Genomic DNA, 25,720 nt, shown 5'->3' on the forward strand with positions numbered 1-25,720 from the left:
CTGGGCACAAGAAAAATTACGGGACAATGACAGATTTTTTTCACGCATTCTATTTAGCGACGAAGCGTCATTCACCAAAAACGGTGACGTAAACCAGCATAATATGCGCTATTGGGCAACGGAAAATCCACGGTGGCTGCGACAAGTGGAACATCAGCGACCTTGGCGGGTTAATGTTTGGTGCGGCATTATGGGGGGAAGGATAATTGGCCTCCATTTTATTGACAGCAGTGTAAATGGTGCAATGCATGCTGATTTCCTACGTAATGTTCTACCCATGTTACTAGAAGATGTTTCACTGCATGCCAGAATGGCGATGTACTTCCAACATGATGGATGTCCGGCACATAGCTCGCGTGCAGTTGAAGTGGTATTGAATAGCATGTTTCATGACACATGGATTGGTCGTCGAAGCACCATACCATGGCCCGAACGTTCACCGGATCTGACGTCCCCGGATTTCTTTCTGTGGGGAAAGTTGAAGGATATTTGCTATCGTGATCCACCGACAATGCCTGACAACATGCCTCAGCGCATTGTCAATACATGTGCGAACATGACGAAAGGCGAACTACTCGCTGTTGAGAGGAATGTCGTTACACGTATTGCCAAATGCATTGAGGTTGACGAACATCATTTTGAGCATTTATTGCATTAATGTGGTATTTACAGGTAATCACGCTGTAACAGCATGCGTTCTCAGAAATGATAAGTTCACAAAGGTACATGTATCACATTGGAACAACCAAAATAAAATGTTCAACCGTACTTATGTTCTGTATTTTAATTTAAAAAACCTATGTGTTACCAACTGTTTATCTAAAATTGTGAGCCATATGTTTGTGACTATTACAGCGCCATCTGTCACCAAGCGAAAAAAGTGAGCCAACTAAAACATTGAAGCAGTTTCAATGTGTACATCCTCAAAGAAATCAGGGCTGTTTGTTGCCATTAGATCCAATATATTTCCTTCGTGAATGGGGTTCTTAACTATCTGTTATAGGTAGTTTTTAGAGAAGGCATTTAGTAAAGTTTCATAGGATGTCTTATCACTCCCACCAGTAACAAAACCATGATTTTCATAGTCAATTGTCAGATGATTAAAGCATCCACTGACGATTACCGTACGATTGTGGAACTTACATACAAGTGAATTGATGTTTTCTCATCAGGAGATGAGTTTGGTGGGCGATAGGAGGGCCCAGATATCATTTTACACCCACACTCCTGATGCTGAGTCTTGCCCAAACCATCTCACATGCAGCTTCAGTTTTCACCTCGGCGGATTTGAGTTTCTTGTGTACTGCAACAAATACACCACCACCATTTCCTGTTTGCCTGTGCTTTTGATATACACTCGAGTTTTCCCCTAAAATCTCACTGCTGTTAGTTTCAGGTTTCAACCAGCTTTCTGTACCTAGTATTATGTGAGCTTCACTGCTTTTCATGTGTGCTTCAAATTCTGGCAGTTTGTTGTGAATGGTTCAGCACTTTACTATTAGGAATTTAGTACTGTCCACCTTTGGGATGCATTTCTTTCACTCTTACTCCGACACTTCTGGGTTTCCTACATCTGTGCTCATCTGGACTGGATGGAGAGGTGCCTAATCCACAAAATCCTTTTGTTCACCCCACACATTGCCAGCTAGGTACCTGAGTAGCAGCCTTTGATGTGTAGTACACATCTGACCCATTCAGAGGGACCCAACATTTCTCAACCGTATGGCCCAAGTCCAAGAAGTCGCAGCCTAGCTTGTCACAAAACTTTCAAAGTGTCTGGTTCAGCCCTTGTACTCAATTCAGAATGAAAGGAACTCGGAATGAAAGGGCCACGATCAGTTCTGGAGACAATGCTGCAAATTGTGATCTTCATTAAAACTCCATTCACGTGGCTGGTCTTCGCAGTCTTCTCTGGCAGTGGCTCCCAAGTATGACTTTGGAGCCCAGACGACAGACATCATTATTTGTTCCAAAGTGTGCCACAATCTGCAGTTGGTTGCACCGTGTTTCTCAGTGGCTCTTGGAATAGCCTCTTCAACATGTTGAATGAGGACCCCAAGCATAGACACTGAGTGCATCTGGTGTCCTTTCCTGTCCTTTGCTGCCATTTCCCTAAGGGGTACCATCATTCACCATACATTTGAACTGCTGATGAGTAATAGGCCCCTACCCTTCCATGTTTGCCTTCTCTTGACACCAGACAAAAGCAGCTCAGTTTCAGTGAAATACAGCATCTTAAACTTGTTGGTTGGAGATTTGGCACAACACCCTGATAACCTCCCTGGGCCCCATCTACCCTGTACAGGATGCCTAGATCTACCATTAATACACCACTCACAGTCAAGTGGATGAGTAATGGCAGATACTGTTCTTTCTACAGAGGAGACTGGATCGGTTTGAGAGGATAGTACTTGAGGTACCTCTGGTAGAGGTATCACAGTTACATGACACTCTTCTAGAACACCGATTCTTACCAACTGCGAGTCATTTGACACTAGTTAGGGTAATTTCCAGCTGCTTACGAATGTCAACCAACTCATCCCGTGTTCGAGAACAACACATTGTGGGGCGGTATTTTGACTGGTGCGATGTATTACAGGGCAGCGAACAAATAACTTTATATTAAGCCCGCTGATTATCTTTGAAACATTTGAGCTTAAAAGTTGCTAATTCCCTATAAGAATTGAAGCAAATACACAAAACGAGAAGATTCCCCAAAATTTAAAACAAACCTATGACCATTTGTGCTGCTCTTCATTGTATACATTCAATATCTTCTGTTAATCATATTTCATGCAGGTCCTGTATGCCTGAACAATATTGTAGGGCTTGTTGCATGAAAATATTGAACCTACCCGTGCCACCCATTTGCTTTGACCAATGAGATGTCAAATTGGAAGAGATACAATGTCATCAAAATCCTGCATGCATAAAATATGTTCATAATGAGAATAACAATTATTCTTGTGACACAGATTCATTGGCTTTTTCCATCTTGCTATGGGATTGTCACTTTTGCGCCTAACCTAGACAGAAATGAGGACAATAGCTGTGCAAGACGCATCTTCATGATTTTACACAAAAATGAGAGAGAGCAAGAAACCTTTATACACTAAGATGAACACTGGATGAAAAGAGTGCAGTGTAGTTCATAGTAGCTTGTGGCATGTAGATCAAAATAATACATAATTATTGTCTCAATATTGTAATTACTGTCACTGAATTCTGTGCCGTTAAGCCAGCAAAGAAATTTGCAGAGATTATAAAGGAATTGACGCAGTATTTTATCTTGGTTGATGGGCATCCCACCTGGCTAAATAAGTATATGTAGATGTACAGTTATACTCCTCAAAAACCTTGAGGTGTGTGGCGGAGGTGCTTTGTGTACCACTGTCACTTCCATAGCCCTATAACACTCCCTAGGGGCACATCCAAAATTACTTCCACATTTGAAGACTTCTGTGTGTTGTGTAATGACATGCTGTGTTCTGTTTGCTAGAAGCTCTTAAATCACACGGCTTATCTGATATTGTGTATGCTTGTATTTTGTTCATTAGGCAACAGTGCAGAGCTATATCGATAGCAACCGGATGTCAAAGAACGCAGCATCTGCCTGGGCACCAGTATCTACAGCTTTCTGGGTCTTGTGGACGAACAGAGCGAGATGGGCTTCACACAGTCGTCATCTTCAAAACCCGTATTGTTTCCCAAAGAGAAGGTTTCTGGTCTCCGGAAATGATATAATACATGAGCATAAAACGTGGTCAAAAATTCTATAACAAACCAATGTCAGAGATAATAGCCCTATAGTTGCTGCATCTGTTCGAGATCCTTTTTGAATACGTGAATGACATCCTTTTTCCCAGTCATTTGGGATGCTTCGCTCCTCCGGAGACCTACAGTACACTACACATTTTCAGTTGCTTTTTCTTCCCCATGATCACGTATTTCTGTAACAGCAATTTTTTAATGTGTGTGAAGATTTAATGGAGTTACTACAGTGTAATCAGCCTCTGTGAAACCATGTTGGAAAAAGATGTGTAGTATTTTGGCTTTTCCTGTGTCATTCTCTGATTCAGTGCCGTTATGGTTACAGAGTGTCTGATCAGATAGATTTGATCCATTTACTAGAACAAAATTTGTTAGGATTATCTGTCAAGTCAGTAAACAGAATTTTACTTTCAAGTTCATTGAATGCTTCGCGCGTGGCTCTCCTTATGCTGATTCTGAGTTTCTTTAATTTTTGTTGGTCTTTGAGACTTTGGCTACATTTAAATTTGCAGTGAAGCTCTCTTCGTTTTCATAACAACTTTCTAACATGGCTGTTGAAAACCACAGTGGGTTTTTCAGTTCACCACAACCCTGCTCGGCACATACCTGTGTAAAGTGTGTTGTACAATGCTCTTGAGCTTTGTCCATTGATAATCAAAACTTTTAGTGCTGGAGATGAACTTTTCATCATGACCACTCAGTTAATCTGAAATTTGTTTCTTCTAGCTCATGCTAATCTGAAAGATAGCTTTGATCTTTGTGTTACTATGTGCAGCTGTATTCAGTTACGCTGTAACGTTTTTATGAGCACTGGTTCCCTGTTTGATGCTGAGTTAAAATGTTCGGTTCTGTTTACCACTAGCAGATCAAGGATGTTATTTTCGTGATCCAGTTCTCTGATTAACTTCTAAAGTTAACTTTCAGATAAGGCATTAAAGCAATTTCACACAATTCCCTGTCCCTACTACCTGTCTTAATCACTTGAGTCTCCCAGTGTATAACTGGTATGTTGAAATTTCCACGTAATACTACAAAAAGGCCAGGAAATTTACTTGAAATATTCTCCAAGTTTCTTCTAAAATGTTCCGCCACCATTGCTACTCATGAAGGAGGTCTATAAAAGCATCCAATGACTATGTTTGCTCCACATTTAACAATTGTCTTCACCCAAATTATTTTGTAATCAGAATCTGTACTAGTCTCACCAGATCAAAGATGTTCAACCCACCAGTGCATCAGGTTAAAGGCATCCATTTGGCAAAACACCTTGTCCATAACTGCCTGCTGCACATCCTTGCCGGACAGGAACCGTCGACACTTGAAGGTCTTTTTTAATGGACTGACGGCTTGATAGTCGCATGAGGAGAGAAATTGGGACTATAGGGGGCAGATGCACAAGTGACCCTCACTTGAGTTGGCATAACTTCTGCTTTGCAATATGAGGACATGTGTTGTCATGAAGCAGCAGTGCCTCTTGGCGCACCATTCCACAGTGGTGGTTTTTGACATGCTGCCCCATACACATTCTTCATTGTCCTATGGATGTCTACAGATGTTGGTCCAGTTGGGTGCATTTAGTAATAAGTCACCATAGTTCATGTTTTTGCATATACCACATGCATATGGGAAAGACATCAATGTCACACTAATCCTGTGCGTACATGTTGGTGGTGGTTATGTACCTGCATTGGAGTTGCAGTATGTTGCACATACATTGCACACTCTCGAACGGAAACTTTTTGATCGCCTCTTGCATTATCTTATTTTTATGGCTATAAACTTGCATCCTCCATCAGCGTTCAACTGATCTTTGCGATATACGTTCCAGTCAGAAATTAGAATTTCGTTGCTGTTGACATGATTTCAGAAAACTTCCTGTCTCTAGTATTATGTGGGCATTGTTACTGTTTATAAGTGAATCTAGTTCCAGGATCTTGTTTCTGCAATTAATTAATGCTATATCGGCATTTTTTTCCAAACTGATGTGACAAGTGCTATCCTGTCTGGAATCAGAAGTCATCTTTTTGGGCGTCTAGGAAAGATTGTCCTAGTAATACTAACCTGAGCAAATACTCTGCAACTGATGTTAGAAATGCTATTACTGGTATATTTATTGTTTGTAGAAAATAGTAGACTATGCACTAACAGTAAGCAGGAAAACATGCACCGTAACTGAGCAGCTCTCACAGGGAATGTTGGGTATAGATAGAATCCCTTAACTTTGATTTTGCCGCCAAATAAATGCCATCTTTGTGCCAAAGTCAGAAATTTTTAACTTTTGCTGAATCCTAAGTTTAAACTGTAGGTAACTTCATACCAAAATTCAGAAGCTTAATAATTAACTTACTATATTTGATATTCAGTTGCTGCTGAGCTGAGACAGGCAATTGGAATAACCTTTTTTAGTTAGAGCCTTCATATTTATTCATTACAGTTGTAATCTCTTGACACATCAAGACACAAGCAGTCAGTGCATGTCCTCTGAAAGCAGCCAAATAATGATCAATTGTTGAAATGCTGATGTCATACACAGTGATTCTTTTAACTAGAAAATAGCTCACCCTTGGAGAGTGAATTGAGCTCTAGATGCACTTCAGACCAATGGTGGGCAAGGTAAGTTTATAGTTCAATACTTAAATATTAATCTTCATTGAAGAATTTGACAAAATTTTACAATACACTATAAATTAGTGGAATTGGTTTGTCTGAAGAGTAAACTGTCATTGCCCACTTTATTTAAATGTTAAAGGTCATTTTATGAAAGAGAAATATTCTGCAACAGCAAGCACTTTGCTATAGGCGATACCATACTCCTTATAGGTGAGAAGGAACAGATGCTGTTTGCAGTCAACTCATATGAGAACCAAAGTCTCGTATGTCCCAACCTTGGAACCACTATAAAAAATATTATCTACACATACATACATACTCCATAACCTACCGTACGTTGCATGGCAGAGAGTAACCTTTGCCACTACTAATCATTTCCTTTCCTGTTCCATTCGCAGAGCGAGGGAAGAACGACTTTCGGTATGCCTCTGTATGAGTCTTAATTTCTTGTATCTCATCTTCATGGTCCGTATGCGAAATGTATGTTAGCTGCTGTGGAATCATTCTGCAGTCAGACTCAAGTGGCGGTTCTCTAAATTTTCTCAATAGCACTCCTTGTAAAGAATGTCGCCTTCCCTCGAGTGATTTCCACTTGAATTCCTGAAACATTTGCGTAATACTTGCTTGTTGTTCAAACGTAGCAGTAACAAATGTAGCAGGCCATCTATGAATTGCTTTGATGTCTTCCTTCAATCTGACCTGGTGCAGATCCCAAACACTTGAACAGTACTCAACAGTGGGTTGCACTAGTGTCCTATATGTGGTCTGCAAAGGAGACCACTCCTTTTCAGATGAACTACACTCCATTCATTACACCATCTAGAAATTTTGTGTAAGTAATCTGGTATCCTCGTACAGTCATTCAACAGTGACACCTTCCCATACACCACAGCATCATCAGCAAACAGCTGCAGCAGTCCTATCACACTTTCTTGCGGCACTCCTGGTGATAACCTTGTCCCTGATGAATTCTCACCATCTAGGATAGCTACTGGGTTGTGCTAATTAAGAAGTTTTGAAGCCACTCATATACCTGATAACCCACCCTGTATGCTTGTACCTTTGATAACAGTTGACAGTGAGGCACCAGTCAGATGCTTTACAGAAATCTAAGAATATGTAACCTGCCTGTTGCCCTTCATCCATAGTTTGCAGTGTATCATGTGGGAATAGGGCAAGCTGAGTTTCACACAAGCGATGCTTTCTAAAACCATGCTGATTTGTGGACATAAGCTTCTCAGTCTCAAGAAAACTTATTATATTCAAACTAAGAATATGTTCAAGGATTCTGGAGCAAATCAGTGTCAAAGATATTGATCTGTAATTTTGCGAGTCCTTTCTTTTACCCTTCTTATATACAGTAATCACCAGCACTTTTTTCCAGTCACTTGGGGCTTTGCACTGGGCGATTCATTTGCGATAAATGCAAGCTAAGTAAGCAGCGAATGCTGTAGAGTACTCTTTGTAAAACAAAATTGGGTTTCCTTCAGAACCTGGCAACTTATTTGCTTTCAACTCTTTCAGCTGTTGCTGTACACCAGCAATGCTTAGTATTATGTCTTCCACACAGGAGTCTGTGCAATGGCCATATGACAGTATGTGTGTACTGTACTCCTGCGTGACTGAGTTCTTAAATGCAAAATTTAAAACTCGGCTTTACTTTGACTGTCTTCTGTGTCACACCAGATTGATCAATGAATGACTGGATTGAAGTCTTAGACCCACATAGCAGTTTTACATAGTACCAGAATATTCTCGGGTTCTCAGCATGAGATGTTGTTAAGCTATGACAATCATAGTTGTTGTATGCCTCACACATCAATATTTTTACAGTTTCATGAATTTCTATTAACTTTTGCTTGTTGTCATTTGCGCATTGTCTTTTGAACCAAGAGTGCAACAGCATTTCCTTCCTCAGCCTTTCTTCGAATTTCGTTGTGTGATATACAAACCATTTAAACTTTGAGCGTAATTCCTCGACATCCATCATACTGGAACTAAATTATGTCAATTCATTGTCTAAATAGGAAGGTAATGACTGTCTGTCTGCTCTTTCTAGGAGCAAGACTCATCTAGCCTTCTTGATTGATTTATTAACTTCAGTAACCATTGTCACTAGGATGACATCATGGTCACTGATCCTGTCTCTTATACCAGTGCTGAGTACTGTGCTATCCGAATATCTGCTTTCTTTGTGTAGTGCATCCTTGACCTGCCAAGGGGAATCCTACAATCCCACTCAATAACACAGGTCCAGAAATCTGCAGCCACGATACAGAGTTGATGAAGCCTTTGGTTGAGACTTTCCACAATGCTCCAAACCAAAGGACCCCAACTGACTCTGGAGACTATTGTGCAAATTGCGAGCTCCATTTAACACCACGGTCACGAGAGCAGCAACCTTCACCATCTCTGCTAGCTGCCTATATGAACTGAAGATGGCCTCAGAACCTAGTGGCAGGCATTGTTGATGATGATGTGAGCCACAACTTGCAGGTGATTGCACCCTGCATGATCGATAGCTGACGCCTTTTCCACATCTTGGATGAGGACACCTGGCTTTCTTTGTAGCCCTGAATGCCATCTGCATAAGGGCTCCATAACACAACTAATCTTAGAGCTCCTGATAACAAGTAAAGCCCTCCCCCTTGTGGCTGCTTGGACCCTGCTGAAGTAGCCACCTGTCAACTCACAAGATGAATTGGCAAGGCTAGATGACTAGTCTCCACTTCAGCCCTTCACCTCGAATGATATGAACACATTACCTCCCACCGTTCACTCTGCTGTGAGGGCGGATCCATTGTATTGGGCACGCTAGGAGGTGCCTTGGAAGCAGAGCCTGAGCAAAACGAGTGACACTGGAAGTGCCCTGTGTGACATGCGAGATTCTCTGCCACTGCTACATCCCAAGGCAACAGCCTGAAGATGACTAACCATAGCCAAAAGGGCATTCAGCTGTTTGTGAATTGTGTCCAGCTCCTCCTGTGTCCACACACAGCGTCCACATACCCTACCCCATCCCACTATTACTAACATAAAAACTGACTATAAAAGTATAGACAGAAGCCTGTGAAACTTGCTAACCTCCTGATGTGTCACCAATGGAGGCTGATGCCATAAGAGCTGTAAAGCTGCCTATTCAGCAGAAATGAAAATTGCATGACAGGTTGCCTGACAGGACTTTACAGTGACAAAAACGTTAGAATAAACCTGTTAAACAGAGAAGAAATTTAAGAAATATGTTCTAAGAAAACAGAAGAAGACAGCTTGTAACTTGCCTTTCCAAGTATCCTCCATATGGCAGTAGGAACCTTAACATTATGGAACATTACAATATTGAAGTGCTCATATTAATTAATATTATAACCTAATACATAGATTTTAAGACTTTATGTGAAGATAGTCTTTGGTGGAGTAGAAGTAATTGCCCAACAGAAAGTTCTGTAAATCAATCTTAAAATCAACCACATAATCGACAAGAAATTTAATGTGGCTGTGTAAGCTGTTGAATACATGTGTATCGATATCTGGCTCTTGGATGTCAACAATTAAAGGACAGATTGTACTTGCCATAAAGATTAAGCTTGAGTGTTGTATGCATTTGACGTCTTGTATTCAAGTCTTAAGCACACAGGATTGTACAACAAACACATTTGGCTAAACATGAACAGGTTAGACTCCCCATAGCCAGCAAGAGGTGAACTCAGAGCTGAAGGTCACCAGTAGCACTTGCGTCTAGGGGACGCCAAGGAATTGCATCTGCTGATTGGTTGAGGCTCATGACGTCATCAGGGAGACAGAACGTGTGTAGCAGTGCTGCCTGGTGACGATAAGTGTAATGAGCTCTATTGACATTAGCGATGTCGCTCACTTGCTGTTTAAAAAGCCATTACATGTAGATCTGCACACAGCTGTCATTTTGCAACGTCGAATAAGTCCAGATTATTCAATGGAGCTTAACTTATTGGAATTAAATGTAAAAACATGGTTCGAATGCGAATAATTGCAAATGCGGTGACAGGCTAACCCGGTTGCAGCTGTGGCAAATGCGGAAAAGCGGGCTAAATATATGTGAAAGTTACATACATATTCCTTGCATTTTCTGCAGTTTATGTATGATATTGTTCACAATATGTATAAAAATATTCTTTGAATGCTTATCCATTAACTATATTTTCCGATTTTACCTTGTTCTTTTAGGTTTTATTGCAAGAATGCGATAAATACGGTACCTTCAAATATAAGGCAAATGTAAATATTCGGCAATGCCATATGTCCGTTTGTTACCACAATAATTATCCTGCACTCAAACTTTACGAGTTCCACAACTAACGAAATCATCACCCTTCAACTAACCTAGGCCTCAGATAACATCATAGAGAAGTCCATAGAATAGATTTCCGGGGGGGGGGGGGGGGGGGGGGGGGGTTCCAATATTGTTCTCCTGGTAAAGTATGTGTTATGCTTCAATTTTGGTCGTTGTTATGTAGACAAAGAACTATATGTCAGTGTTATGCACGAACTGCATCTTCCTATACCTTATCTAGTTTTTCAGAATCCGGGTTATGTTCATATGGCATTGTGATAAACATAATGAGGAATTATTAATAGATTAATAGGTCTAGACAATATTCACATCTCCAAATCGTGAGACTGTTATATTAGATTAGATTAGATTTACTTTCATTCCAATTGATCCGTAGTGAGGAGGTCCTCCAGGATGTGGAACATGTCAGATGTAGGTGACTGGTAATCACAGTTTATCAGTTACAGTGGAATGTGTAACAAAACATTTGAAATAAATCACAAAGTTTCAGAGTGATACCGTATGTTTTAATGTATTAGACATTCACTCATAGTTCTTTTCCGTATTCTGTATTACAAACAAATGGCCTAGTCTGCTGGCTACAATATGTTGATGGGTACCTTCTATGACATTTCTCTAAATTTTCTCAATAGTTTGTTCAAGGTTTTCTCGTTTGAGTTCATGAAGCATCTCCATAACACTTGCATGTTGATTGAGCCTACCAGTAAGAAATCTAGAAGCCCACTTCTGAACTGCTTGGTTTCTTCCTTAAACTGACTGGGGATCCCAGAAACTCAAGTGGTACTCCAGAATGAATTGCATCAGAGTTCAATACAGGTGGGTTTCTCTCAACTTGTGGTCTGAACGACACTCCCCTCATTGCCAGTCTTGCCAGATGTATTCATCTTCCCAGAGCAAGAAACTACGAGTACATAAAGCTAGAAATAGTTTTTTTACTCAACTGTTGTTTCCTCTAATAGTTCATACAAACCATTTTATAATTTTTAGAGAGCACCATCAGCTGTTCATATAACTGTAAAGTTAAATATCTGTTTAATATGAACATTACTGTTATCCAGTGCATGCATCCTTGAGTCCAAACATTATGATTACTTATACGAGAGGAGGCTAATGAGATACTCTTTTACTTTATATTTATTTTGGATATGTTGTTGTTGTTGTGGTCTTCAGTCCTGAGACTGGTTTGATGCAGCTCTCCGTGCTACCCTATCCTGTGGAAGCTTCTTCATCTCCCAGTGCGTACTGCAGCCTACATCCTTCTGAATCTGCTTAGTGTATTCATCTCTTGGTCTCCCTCTACGATTTTTACCCTCCACGCTGCCCTCCAGTACTAAGTTGGTGATCCCTCGATGTCTGACAACATGTCCTACCAACCGATCCCTTCTTCTAGTCAAGTTTTGCCACAAGCTCCTCTTCTCCCCAATTCTATCCAATACCTCCTCATTAGTTACATAATCCACCCATCTAATCTTCAGCATTCTTCTGTAGCACCACATTTCGAAAGCTTCTATTCTCTTCTTGTCCAAACTATTTATTGTCCATGTTTCACTTCCAAACATGGCCACACTCCATACAAATACTTTCAGAAACGACTTCCTGACATTTAAATTAATACTAGATATTAACAAATTTTTCTTCTTCAGAAACGCTTTCCTTGCCATTGCCAGTCTACATTTTATATCCTCTCTACTTCGACCATCATCAGTTATTTTGATCCCCAAATAGCAAAACACCCTTACTACTTTAAGTGTCTCATTTCCTAATCTAATACCCTCAGCATCACCCGACTTAATTCGACTACATTCCATTATCCTTGTTTTGCTTTTGTTGATGTTCATGTTATACCCTCCTTTCAAGACACTGTCCATTCTGTTCAACTGCTCTTCCAAGTCCTTTGCTGTCTCTGACAGAATTACAATGTCATCGGCGAACCTCACAAGTTTTTGTTTCTTCTCCATGGATTTTAATACCTACACCGAACTTTTCTTTTGTTTCCTTTATTGCTTGCTCAATATACAGATTGAATAACATCGGGGATAGGCTACAACCCTGTCTCACTCCCTTCCCAACCACTGCTTCCCTTTCATGTCCCTCGACTCTTATAACTGCCGTCCGGTTTCTGTACAAATTGTAAATAGCCTTTCGCTCCCTGTATTTTACCCCTGCCACCTTCAGAATTTGAAAGAGAGTATTCCAATCAATATTGTCAAAAGCTTTCTCCAAGTCTACAAATGCTAGAAACGTAGGTTTGCCTTTCCTTAACCTTTCTTCTAAGATAAGTCATAGGGTCAGTATTGCCTCACAGGTTCCAACATTTCTACGGAATCCAAACTGATCTTCCTCAAGGTCGGCTTCTATCAGTTTTTCCATTCGTCTGTAAAGAATTCGCATTAGTATTTTGCTGCTGTGACTTATTAAACTGATAGTTCGGTAATTTTCACATCTGTCAACACCTGCTTTCTTTGGGATTGGAATTATTATATTCTTCTTGAAGTCTGAGGGTATTTCGCCTGTCTCATACATTTTTCTCACCAGATATAGAGTTTTGTCAGGACTGGCTCTCCCAAGTCTCTCAGTAGATCTAATGGAATGCTGTCTACTCCCGGGGCCTTGTTTCGACTCAGGTCCTTCAGTGCTCTGTCAAACTCTTCATGCAGTATCATATCTCCCATTTCATCTTCATCTACATCCTCTTCCATTTCCATAATATTGTCCTCAAGTACATCACCCTTGTATAGACCCTCTATACACTCCTTCCACCTTTCTGCTTTCCCTTCTTTGCTTAAAACTGGATTTCCATCTGAGCTCTTGATATTCATGCAAGTGGTTCTCCTTTCTCCAAAGGTCTCTTTAATTTTCCTGTAGGCAGTATCTATCTTACCCCTAGTAAGATAAGCCTATACATCCTTACATTTGTCCTCTAGCCATCCCTGCTTAGCCATTTTGCACTTCCTGTCGATATCATTTTTGAGACGTTTGTATTCCTTTTTGCCTGCTTCCTTTACTGCATTTTTATATTTTCTCCTTTCATCAATTAAATTCAATATTTCTTCTGTTACTCAAGGGTTTCTACTAGCCCTCGTCTTTTTACCTATTTGATCCTCTGCTGTCTTAACTATTTCATCCCTCAAAGCTACCCATTCTTCTTCTACTGTATTTCTTTCCCTCATTCCTGTCAATTGTTCCCTTATGCTCTCTCTGAAACTCTGTACAACTTCTGGTTCTTTCAGTTTATCCAGATCCCATCTCCTTAAATTCCCACCTTTTTGCAGTTTCTTCAGTTTTAATCTACAGTTCATAACCAATAGATTGTGGTCAGAGTCCACATCTGCCCCTGGAAATGTCTTACAATTTAAAACCTGGTTCCTAAATCTCTGTCTTACCATTACATAATCTATCTGATACCTTTTACTATCTCCAGGATTCTTCCAGGTATACAACCTTCTTTTATGATTCTTGAACCAAGTGTTGGCTATGATTAAGTTATGCTCTGCACGAAATTCTACCAGGTGGCTTCCTCTTTCATTTCTTACATCTACATCTACATCTACATCCATACTCCGCAAGCCACCTGACGGTGTGTTGCGGAGGGTACCTTGAGTACCTCTATGGGTTCTCCCTTCTATTCCAGTCTCGTATTGTTCGTGGAAAGAAGGATTGTCAGTATGCCTCTGTGTGGGCTCTAATCTCTCTGATTTTATCCTCATGGTCTCTTCTCGAGATATACGTAGGAGGGAGCAATATACTGCTTGACTCTTCGGTGAAGGTATGTTCTCGAAACTTTAACAAAAGCCCGTACCGAGTTACTGAGCGTCTCTCCTGCAGAGTCTTCCACTGGAGTTTATCTATCATCTCCGTAACGCTTTCGCGATTACTAAATGATCCTGTAACGAAGCGCGCTGCTCTCCGTTGGATCTTCTCTATATCTTCTATCAAACCTATCTGGTACGGATCCCACACTGCTGACCAGTATTCAAGCAGTGGGCGAACAAGCGTACTGTAACTTACTTCCTCTGTTTTCGGATTGCATTTCCTTAGGATTCTTCCAATGAATCTCAGTCTGGCATCTGCTTTACCGACGATCAACATTATATGATCATTCCATTTTAAATCACTCCTAATGCGTACTCCCAGATAATTTATGGTATTAACTGCTTCCAGTTGCTGACCTGCTATTTTGTAGTTAAATGATAAAGGATCTATCTTTCTGTGTATTCGCAGCACATTACACTTTTAATGCCCCAATCCATATTCACCTACTATGTTTCCTTCTCTCCTTTTTCCTACTATCGAATTCCAGTCACCCATGACTATTAAATTTTCGTCTCCCTTCACTACCTGAACAATTTCTTTTATCTCATCATACATTTCATCAATTTCTTAGTCATCTGCAGAGCTAGTTGGATATAAACTTGTACTACTGTAGTAGGCGTGGGCTTCGTGTCTATCTTGGGCACAATAATGCGTTCACTGTGCTGTTTGTAGTAGCTTACCCGTACTCCTATTTTTTTTTATTCATTATTAAACCTACTCCTGCATTACCCCTATTTGATTTTGTATTTATAACCCTGTATTCACCTGACCAGAAGTCTTGTTCCTCCTGCCACTGAACTTCACTAGTTCCCACTATATCTAACTTTAACCTATCCATTTCCCTTTTTAAATTTTCTAACCTACCTGCCCGATTAAGGGATCTGACATTCCACGCTCCGATCCATAGAACGCCAGTTTTCTTTCTCCTAATAACGACATCCTCTTGAGTAGTCCCCTCCTGGAGATCCGAATGGGGGACTATTTTACCTCCAGAATATTTTACCCAAGAGGACGCCATCATCATTTAATCATACAGTAAAGCTGCATGCCCTCGGGAAAAATTATGGCTGTAGTTTCCCCTTGCTTTCAGCCGTTCGCAGTACCAGAACAGCAAAGCCATTTTGGTTAGTGTTACAAGGCCAGATCACTCAATCATCCAGACAGTTGACCCTGCAACTACTGAAAAGGCTGCTGCCCCTCTTCAGGAACCACAGGTTTGTCTGGCCTCGCAACAGACACCCCTCCGTTGTGGTTGCACCTACGGTACCTGTATCGTTGAGGCACGTAAGCCTCCCCACCAACGGCAAGGTCCATGGTTCATGGGGGGGGGGGGGGGGTGTATTTTGGATAATTTACTTGAAATCATTCTCAATCACAATTTGAATATATTTGTGGCCATTGGTTTCGACCACTTATGTGGTCATCTTCAGACACATTGGCAGTGGCTGTCTGTGGAGCAGAACTCCATATGGCAGTAAATCACTGTTTCAGAAGTAATTACATTTATTTAATATCTGTGGTTTCCAGTTTTCTGTCTGATGCCTGCCAGCAACCTGTTAGACTACAGGGAGTTTGTTGAATACATAGTTCTGCATAGTCAGCACGTACACAACTTTCCCAATAGAGCGCGCCCCACTAATCACAACAGTGTTGGCGCAGCACTTGTCCGTCTCCCCACTACGAGATGGCGCTGTCTTAGAGACGGACCAAATTCTGCTTCCGCCGATCCGCGTATTAATATGTAATGCAGCCAGTAAGATTGCTGCTAACATAGAACCTTTTCTCCTCGCGGATCACACTCGCTCCGCGATACCTGAACGCGCGAGGTATTATAACGAGTGTACAGACCTCCGATTAGTTGGTCTGCATTTGTCTGTACCAGTCTATAGTTAAGTTTCAGTCTGCGCCTAATAAGACTATCATATTCCTGTACATAGACATGAAGAGAAATGTATAGACACTTTGTCAAGTATCAGAGATATGTGAGAATGAGAGTAACGTACCAAGACCAAAGGAACTTCAGATTGTCAATTGTAAACAGCATCCAGAATCAAGTTATGTAATGTCTAACCTTTTTATTATTTTAATAAATGTGTGTGAAAATTAATCAAGTTCTGTTTAAAGTTGGTCACCGTCAATCTGCTACTCTAAGCATGCAAGTGGCATTTCTATCGTCTGACCTAACGGCAGAAGATAAACACGCCACGATAAGACCATGAGACATATTGCTGACACTCGCCTAATTCGTTAGAGCGACAAGTCAAATAATCTGATGGTGTGTGTACTGAAGGTCTTACAGTATGCACACCACAGAGTTAAATAAAGGAACAGTCATGGAGATCAGCACCATCCATCACAGATAAAATTCTGATTTTGCACCAGAATGTAAATTTCTATTCTGAATCGCAGGCAGAGAAAAGTCTGTGCAAGTATTATGGCATTTAATTTCACAAATAATCCTAAATTCACACTTCTTATGAACACCAAATAAAATTTGGGGGTTAATCTATTGACATGAGAGTGTAAAACTCAAGGACAATGAGGAGGCTTCTGTAAGATGTCAAACTATCACTTTTACACAATAATCTTATGTGGAAAAAAAAAAGTTCTCTCATAAGATTCCACTTCAGATCTGAGTAAAATCCCATGCTTTTGATTACTGCCTTGCCCGCATCTCGTGGTCGTGCGGTAGTGTTCTCGCTTCCCACGCCCGGGTTCGATTCCCGGCGGGGTCAGGGATTTTCTCTGCCTCGTGATGGCTGGGTGTTGTGTGCTGTCCTTAGGTTAGTTAGGTTTAAGTGGTTCTAAGTTCTAGGGGACTGATGACCATAGATGTTAAGTCCCATAGTGCTCAGAGCCATTTTTTTGATTACTGCCTCCATCATTATTGTCAGGGGCCAAGTCTGACTGTCATAAAATTAATGAGGTTCACACTTATGCCCAGTGGACACAATGCAGTTGGCTAAATTACATCATGGAGAAAGCACATGCTAAAGCAACAGCCTCTGCATCCATAGGTCACATTTTTGCTTGCAGTGCCATCACTTGTAATAGGTGGTGAACTATGTGAAGTTTTTCTGTGTAATTTTTCTTTCCGAAGTGCATGCTTCCATGCATTGCTTAATTATACTAATTAATTTGAAATTGTGTGAAAATATTGTGTTATATTCGTATATACTGCCTCATGTGCAACATGTGGTCTGTTCTTGTATTAAAAAATAGCAAATAAATAAACTGATAATTACATAGCCAGTGTGTGTATTGTTGTGATCATACAGTCTAATTTCAGCTGCTTCCATAATTACAGAGACCCAACAGCTAGAAATATGGGCCAGATCCTCATCTGCTTTAAGGCTATCTTGCATTTACTCACTAAACAGTTCTCAGAAACTGGTGATTTTCATTTTTTCATGCTTGAGGTGATGATCAACACAGCAATTAGCAGTAGTTTGTATAGGCTGCCCCACATAACTGATACCATACTCCCAAGGAATATTATAAATCCCTGGCACACCGAGCATGAGAGTATGTTTGTCAGGTCACAACCTTTCTCTAATTTTCCTTGGTGACAAGAAGACTCCTCTGATTCCTTGCCTCTTTACACTCTAACTTACCCATTGCACCACAGAATGGAAGCCACGCTGTGTCATTGTCCTCATGACGTAGCTGATGATTTCTTAAACAGATTTGACCTAATTTCATATACACAATGTTTGTTTGGAGGGAGGGAGGGGGGGGTGGGGGGTTGGATTGTGCAAGAGCAATGGAAAGGTGAGGGGTTATGGTCAAGGGTATAAGTAAAATAAATAGTGACTAAAAGGTGTTGGCAGGAGGGTGGTTTTGAGTCGTAATAAATACAAATCCAGAAGAGATTATGTCACAGCATTATGACAAGACTACTGACTACATGTCATACGCACAATCCCAGTTTATACAGTAGTGTCCTATCTGAATTAATAGCAAACTTACTTCCAACTGGGAATTTGCATAGATAGCCAATACATATATTATGTGCCTAATACTGCAAAGAATTCAAATATTATAAACAATATCATTTTTTGCTGAATATGCAAACACACACAACAATTCAATAATAATCATGAGGCTAAAACAATTGTTTTTACTATATATATATATATATATATATATATATATATATATATATATATATATGGACATCTCTGCCCCAACTCTTTGCCTTTACAAATGTCTGCTTGTGTCTGTGTATATGCGGATGGATATGTGTGTGTGTGCGAGTGTATACCTGTCCTTTTTTCCCCCTAAGGTAAGTCTTTCTGCTCCCGGGATTGGAATGACTCCTTACCCTCTCCCTTAAAACCCATATCCTTTTGTCTTTCCTTCTCCTTCCCTCTTTCCTGACGAGGCAACCGTTGGTTGCGAAAGCTAGAATTTTGTGTGTATGTTTGTGTTTGTTTGTGTGTCTATCGACCTGCCAGCGCTTTTGTTTGGTAAGTCTCATCATCTTTATATATATATATATATATATATATATATATATATATATATATACATCAAAACAAGTGTAGAAGGAAAAATGCCTTCAGCTGATTCCAAAATCACAGAGCGGACTAGTATCACAAAGACCATCATACTGCCAATATCAATCATTATAAGATGATATCCAAATTTACCTATTAGTGTTGACATTGATAGCCGTCAAAACATAGAGAGGGTATTTTCTGGAGTGTAGTTCCTCAATCAAACAAAGATATTCCTCTCTTCTGCTCCTATTTTGTACACCTCCATGCCCCAACCCGCCTTCCACCGACCCTTTAATCCGTGTTTGGCTTACATCTTTCCTTGATCACGAATGCTCACTTTACCATGTGCAATCCACTCGCCCCCCCCCTGCTCCCCCATCCCAATGATCTGTCTTAATGTTTGACACTTTGCCTCAAGTGATGAAAATGTATTACCGACTGCCACTCACCCTATGGTCAGGGCAGACCCACCACATCAGATACATTAGAAGGTGCCTCAACAGCAGAGCCTGTGATGAAATAAATGATACCTGAGCTGTTACAAGCAATGCACCAGTTTCTCCGCCACCATTACACCTGAATGCAGCAGCCTGAAGACAGCTGACCATAGTTAAAAGCACCTTCAGTCAATCATGAACTGCAGCCAGCTCTTATTGTGTCCAACACACACCCTATCCACCCTACCATTTCTAACTTGAGAATTAAACAAAAAAAAAAGCTAAATATGTGACTTACTACTTCTTGACAGAGGCTGATGGCTTCTCCCCACTCGAATAACGTTATATTGGATATATTGTGTGTTCTTATCAAAGTGCTGGAATAAATTAATAACATGTTTATGCACTTTAAAGAAATTTCACCTTCAACTTATTATGTGTATGCGCAATACCTAATAGACTTACAGTAAGCCTATATTCCCTATTTTAAGTTTATTAATACCAGAGATTGCTGGTTCTCATTTACATAAGCTGAGATTAATTTGGAAGCCTCTCACCACATCCCCCTTGTCCCTTTCCCCCATCTCTTGCCTGTACCACCTGTATTAATACTTCACTTTTGTTCCAATGTGATCTTTGCACTCTCAATTGTGATTATTAGTTCCCCTAAAGGAGTAAAAAATCATTTGGCATGATGTACTGTTTTTATGGTTTTTCAGTTGATTTTTGTTAATTATCTGTCAAAATATGACAAATGAACTCAGCACTTCTACAACCAAGTCAGTTAGTGGTATGTTATAACAGCTAATTATGTGATGGCAGAATGTTGTGAGTTGAGAGCTCCAAAGTTATGATAGTTAACACTTGGCATGATACTCTGAAGTAAAGTTTTTTTCTCTGGTATGTTCACTTATTTGCCTATGAATCTAAGTACGCTTAATGTGTCATACATAGCTTGTGATGTTTCTGGACAGATATTCTGATGACGGGCAATGTCTGAAATGCATTACTAATTAGACATCAAAAGTGGCTAAAACATATACTGTTGTTTGCTTAACATTTTCTGCTGATTTACTCATAATTATTTAATCCTTGCACACTATTTCCTTTTGAATTTATTTTAAAAATAAAAGTAACTTTCTATACAGATATAATGGTACATTGTACATAGAAATTCAATCTTTATTTTTTGTTTCATGGTCCTGCTAGTGTTTCAGCTTGTATTTATTTTTAATTAAATTATTAGAATTTTGTTCTGTTTTCAGTGTGTTCATATAAAACATTAATCATATAACCTGCTGAAATACTAAGAAGCACTTCCAGAATTTCTGTAGAATGGGTTAACCCCATTATTCCGATCACTTTACAGAAACTATCAAAACAATCATTTTAACTCTTTCACTTTACAATTTATTACTGTATTTGGTGGGATGAATTAGTATAAGATACATTACTTCTTGAAAAGCTGCTGGCAACCAAAACTTTTTTTATTGAAAACGTATGTACAATATTATGCAAGTGTTTATTTAGGCAAATAGTAATATTATTTAAATAAACTGAAAGTTAGTTGTTTCTGTATGCTGCAAGATTTTGAAATATTTTCCAGTTAATTCACAAAATTTAATTCCTTTGTGCAATTTTTAAGTGCATCTTTACTTCAATGATACTTATTCTTTACTTTCACTTGCCTCTTTTTTTTCCTATCACCTCAGTTAACTACCTTCATTTCTTTCTTTTACAAATGTCTGCCAAGTCATCAGGTGTAGCCTATCTAACCCACAACCAGTGTGGTGTGGTAATATGGATGCCAGGGAATTTTGTTTATGTTTAGATTGAATGCTTGTAAAATTGTAGTGCTGTAGGTCTGCATACTTTGCACTCTGAACTGTAAAACCAAGTGGTTGTGTTCAGAGCAGGTAAGTTTGGGTCTGACTCCACCATACTGCTTGTGGGATTTCTGTAGCGGACTGTTTTCTGTTGCTATAGATTGAAACGATGTTATATTCTCGTAAAGAAACGAAAATAAGTAATCAACTCGATGAATGGCTACAGTCTATCCTTGGCTAAGTACAGCTACACATACTGATTAACCAGAACCTTTTGACCATCTGCCTAATAGTATATCTATCTTCATCACAGTTAACAGTGCACGGAATCAACGAAACCTTGATAGGTCGCTGGAGGGAGTTCGCACCACATCTGTGCACACAAGTCCCCTAATTCTTGTAAAGTCTGGGGAGTGAGCTCTGATGCCACGTTCAAGTTCAATCACATGCCAGTCTGTGTGATGGGCAAAATCAAGTATGTCTGTATGATCATCCTGTGTGAACGAGTTCTTAAATGCAAAATTTAGGACTTCTGCCTTCCTTTTGCCCCCTTCTACAGGAAGTAACCAGCTACAACACCGAGTCGGGCCTTTATCCAGATTATATAGCAGCCATGACAGTAATTCAGAGTTAGATGAAGAAGAAGAAAATGAAGAGGTGTTGGAAGAGGTCATATTTTGATCTAGCATTTACCAGACACTGGTCCTGCATAGGTCTCCAAAATTCTTGTTCTGAATGCAGCATCTGGTCATTCCATGTAATGGGTAATATTTTTGGAGAAATTCTTAGGGCAATGAACGATTTTATCTTCTTTCTGTGGATCCATCAGAGGTGGGATATAGGACTGCAGCTGGCTTCAAATTCTTGTGATAAACCTTGTACCAAACAGCTGTTTTACTCTTTATAAATCCTTTACTATATGCAACTAGTTTCGGCATCCCATTAATCTTAAGGCTATACAGAAACCACCAGATAAATATGTCACATAGTTGGTCTGCATTATGCAGGTGCCACCAATTTTTTTTTTTTTTTTTTTTTTTTTTTTTTTTTTTTTTTTTTTTTTTTTTTTTTTTTCCCCCTAGATTCCACGGACTTCTTCAGACTGACGTGGACACCTCAGTCATAAGACAACTAGTTATATTTCTACAATTATACGCATGGTATCCATTCTTTCAGACAGCCGAAAGAACATTCACCATGCATCCAATTGTATCTATACATAGCCTAGCTTGGGATTGGGGAACTTTCTTCAGTTCAGATGCACTCATACACTCAGAGCCATTTGCAGGAATATCTCATGGATACGGCGAGTGAGATGGACTGCTGTAGTGAGGGTACTACTGCAGTAGTAGTGACATATGGAATTTTTTGTCAGATGGGAGACTTGCTGAGGTAATCCACATAATCGTGATGGGCACTGTGTCTGGGTAGTGAAGTAGTCAGTGCAACTGCCTTGAGAGCAGGAGAGACAGGTTCAAATCCCGATCCAGTAAAAATTTTCTTGTCTCACCATTGATATAGGTCAACACAGCAAGAAAGCATTTAATAAAATTATCATAATACTTTTATGTCACAGGCATCCACATGGAACTGAAGGAGACATTCACAGAATCTAAGAAAAAACTGCTGGGACCTGCACAATGCAGACCAACTATGTAGACATGTTTATCTGGTGGTTTGCATACAGCCTTAAGATGGCTGCCATTGGGTCACCAAAACTACATGCATGTAATAATGGATTGATCACAGAAAAACAGCTGATTGATACAAGGTTTTTCACAAGAACAAATGAAAAAATTCTGAAAAAAAGGAGAGACTATTTCTCCAACAGAAAATACCTGATTGGTGGTATGTGTCATGCAATTTAAGGCATCTTGAGATTATTATCCTATTCAGCTTTCTTGAAGTAAAAATGTATTTACAATGATGCCTAGACAAGTTTATCTTGTCCCATCTTTTCTATAACCTTTGCAAGCTTTATAATAAAATTTATATGAAAAGTTTTCTGTACATGTTTACTTATCCTGTAACTACAGCTAATTGATGCATAACATAGTGCTATTGTGATGGGTTTACTCATATGTTAATTCAACCGACAGGTTTGGTTCTTAAGGTTTCAAGAAAATATAAAATTTCCATATATTATGCACATGTCAGAGCCATTTCAATGTAAACATTTAAATTATGGTGAGGAGTATGTGATTTTCAACATGCTTCACAAGTTTGATTTTAATTGCTTTAACCAAAGAAAATTTGTTTGAACCTATTGCACAGCCCACTTTTGTATATTATCCCTTAAATGTCACAAAGTTGCCAGCAGCCATGACAGACAGCTCTGCTGTGGCTGGTGTTGGCCTCACAGCACTTACCATGTTAAGTAATTACCAGACATTAACTGAATTATTGGGCAAAAACATTCCATTAAAGGAAAATTCCTCGGACAGACATTAGAATTTTGGCTGCACTTTTTAAACAAGACTTCTAGATGCATATACTAAATGCTCAAGGTCCCGAAAAGCTGTTAACGCATCGACTGCAGTATTGTCACTAAAAGCCACACAACTGATGCCATATGCCTGGTGACAAAACATCCATCACCAAGCATGTCGTAACTGACATGTTAAATATAGAAAATTAGACCAAGAAAGTCAGCAAAATAGATTCTTGGGGACTGTTTTAATATAAAAAATAATAACTGGAACTGAATAAACAATTTTCAGCTTGTCCAAGCAAATTTTGCTTTTTGACTTCATTCAGTTGTCAACTGGAAAACATTCGTAATGTAGGATTCTGGTGAATACTCATACTGTACCTGTGAAAAATAGCAAAACCATTTGAAATGACTATGTACATAGTCCAGTTAATGTTATAGTTTAATAGATATTTCAGTTACATTTTGTTAACTATATGCAATAGGATAAATGAGTCAAAAGAAACACACAAACAGTGACATTTTCTTTATTAAGTACACTTGGAATTGTTAATAGCAGACCACACGTGAATGGAGAACGCTCCAAATGCTTATGCTTTTGGTACTAGGATTAATAATGGGACGAAGGGGTTCAACTGCGAGAAGAAGACTCAGCTGTTTCTCCCAGCAGGAAAGACATCTCTCCGTTTTGGGTGCTGCATGCGCATGCATTTAACAAACGTGCATGCGATGTACTAGTTCCTGGGAAACGAATAGAATCGTTGTACGTGCCAGTCTTTACGTATAGATATAAGTAAGCGAAGACGGCTTAATCCTGCCACGTAGATTGCTTTCCACAAGACGCACTTGCCAGTCTCATGGGCCGGTGGCCCAACATGCAGTTTGTCCTGTTGCATGGCTTACTTTCAGAGACTCTCAAGTTTATCGTAGTGCTTGGTTGTCGCAAAGTGAAAAGTAGGGCCTGCCCGGGATTTGAACCCGGGACCTCCTGCACCCAAAGCAGGAATCATACCCCTAGACCAACAGGCCGCACAAGGAAGCAGGTCTGCACCCCGCTACTTACCGAGATCTTGCTGCACTTGCTAGTTGCAGCATCTGATCTGGACCATATTCTCAAAGAGGTTTCTTAATCCGACACCTACAACATGAGCTTTGCTGAACACCAGTGTATGTGAATGCTGAAAGAGCTGCTTGAGTTGTGTGACAGTATTTCGACCGTGTGAAGTGTAAATGTTATCGTGTCACGCACTATTACTCATTTTTTTACATGGCGAGTTTCCCCAGTAGGCCTATAAACCATGATACACAAACATGCACACACAACTGTAGGACAGATAAATTTAATTCTTAGAGTATGTGTGATCAAAGCCAACATGTACACTTCACTGTCAGGTTGCACCAAAGCACTAGCAACATTTGACTTTTTCAGCCAGGGTTGGTTTACCAAAGACAGTTTTTGGACTTGAGTTCTGTTTGTTAGATGTTCGTTGAACTGGCATCTTCTCATTGCTGGCACAGTGTTGACCTTCTTTCTTGGAGCGAGAGTTCACAAGTGACAGCAATTTCTTCCCACAGCTTCAGAATTTGCTCACTATCTCCCGATATGTCTAAATTGTCCCTTTTTCTAAGAGAAATGTTACACATGAAACTGGATTCCAATCTGGGTTCCATGCATTGAGCGATACGAAAACAAAAAAGTTTCTTCACAATTTATGGACAGTAAAAATAAGGTTTGTTAATTACCCATTGTGAATTACAATGATTGTGACTTTAATGTCTTCAAAGACTAGGCTGTTAATACAAATAATCCTTTCATGTGAACTGAAAGAAACTTTGCAGTACATTACACCAGATTACTGAATGCACAAAGAACGAAATTCTATAGTTTTACCAGAAACGAACCTACTATTGAATAGTAAAAACTTATTATTATGCGGTGTTTCTTACCGTCCATCGACTGGAATACAATCTTTTCATCCGCAGTTCGAACCATGTGCTTTTTC

At 39.7% G+C, this 25,720-nt stretch overlaps 1 non-coding gene across 1 annotated transcript; it reads right to left on the reverse strand.

Moving 5' to 3' along the window:
• Positions 1–24,674: 24,674 nt before the first annotated feature.
• Trnap-ugg (transfer RNA proline (anticodon UGG)) lies at positions 24,675–24,746 on the reverse strand. Its single transcript has one exon. It is a non-coding gene; the product is annotated as a tRNA-Pro (tRNA).
• Positions 24,747–25,720: the final 974 nt, after the last annotated feature.

The sequence above is a fragment of the Schistocerca cancellata genome, chromosome 2, assembly GCF_023864275.1.
Source record: "Schistocerca cancellata isolate TAMUIC-IGC-003103 chromosome 2, iqSchCanc2.1, whole genome shotgun sequence".
Lineage (NCBI taxonomy): Eukaryota > Metazoa > Arthropoda > Insecta > Orthoptera > Acrididae > Schistocerca > Schistocerca cancellata.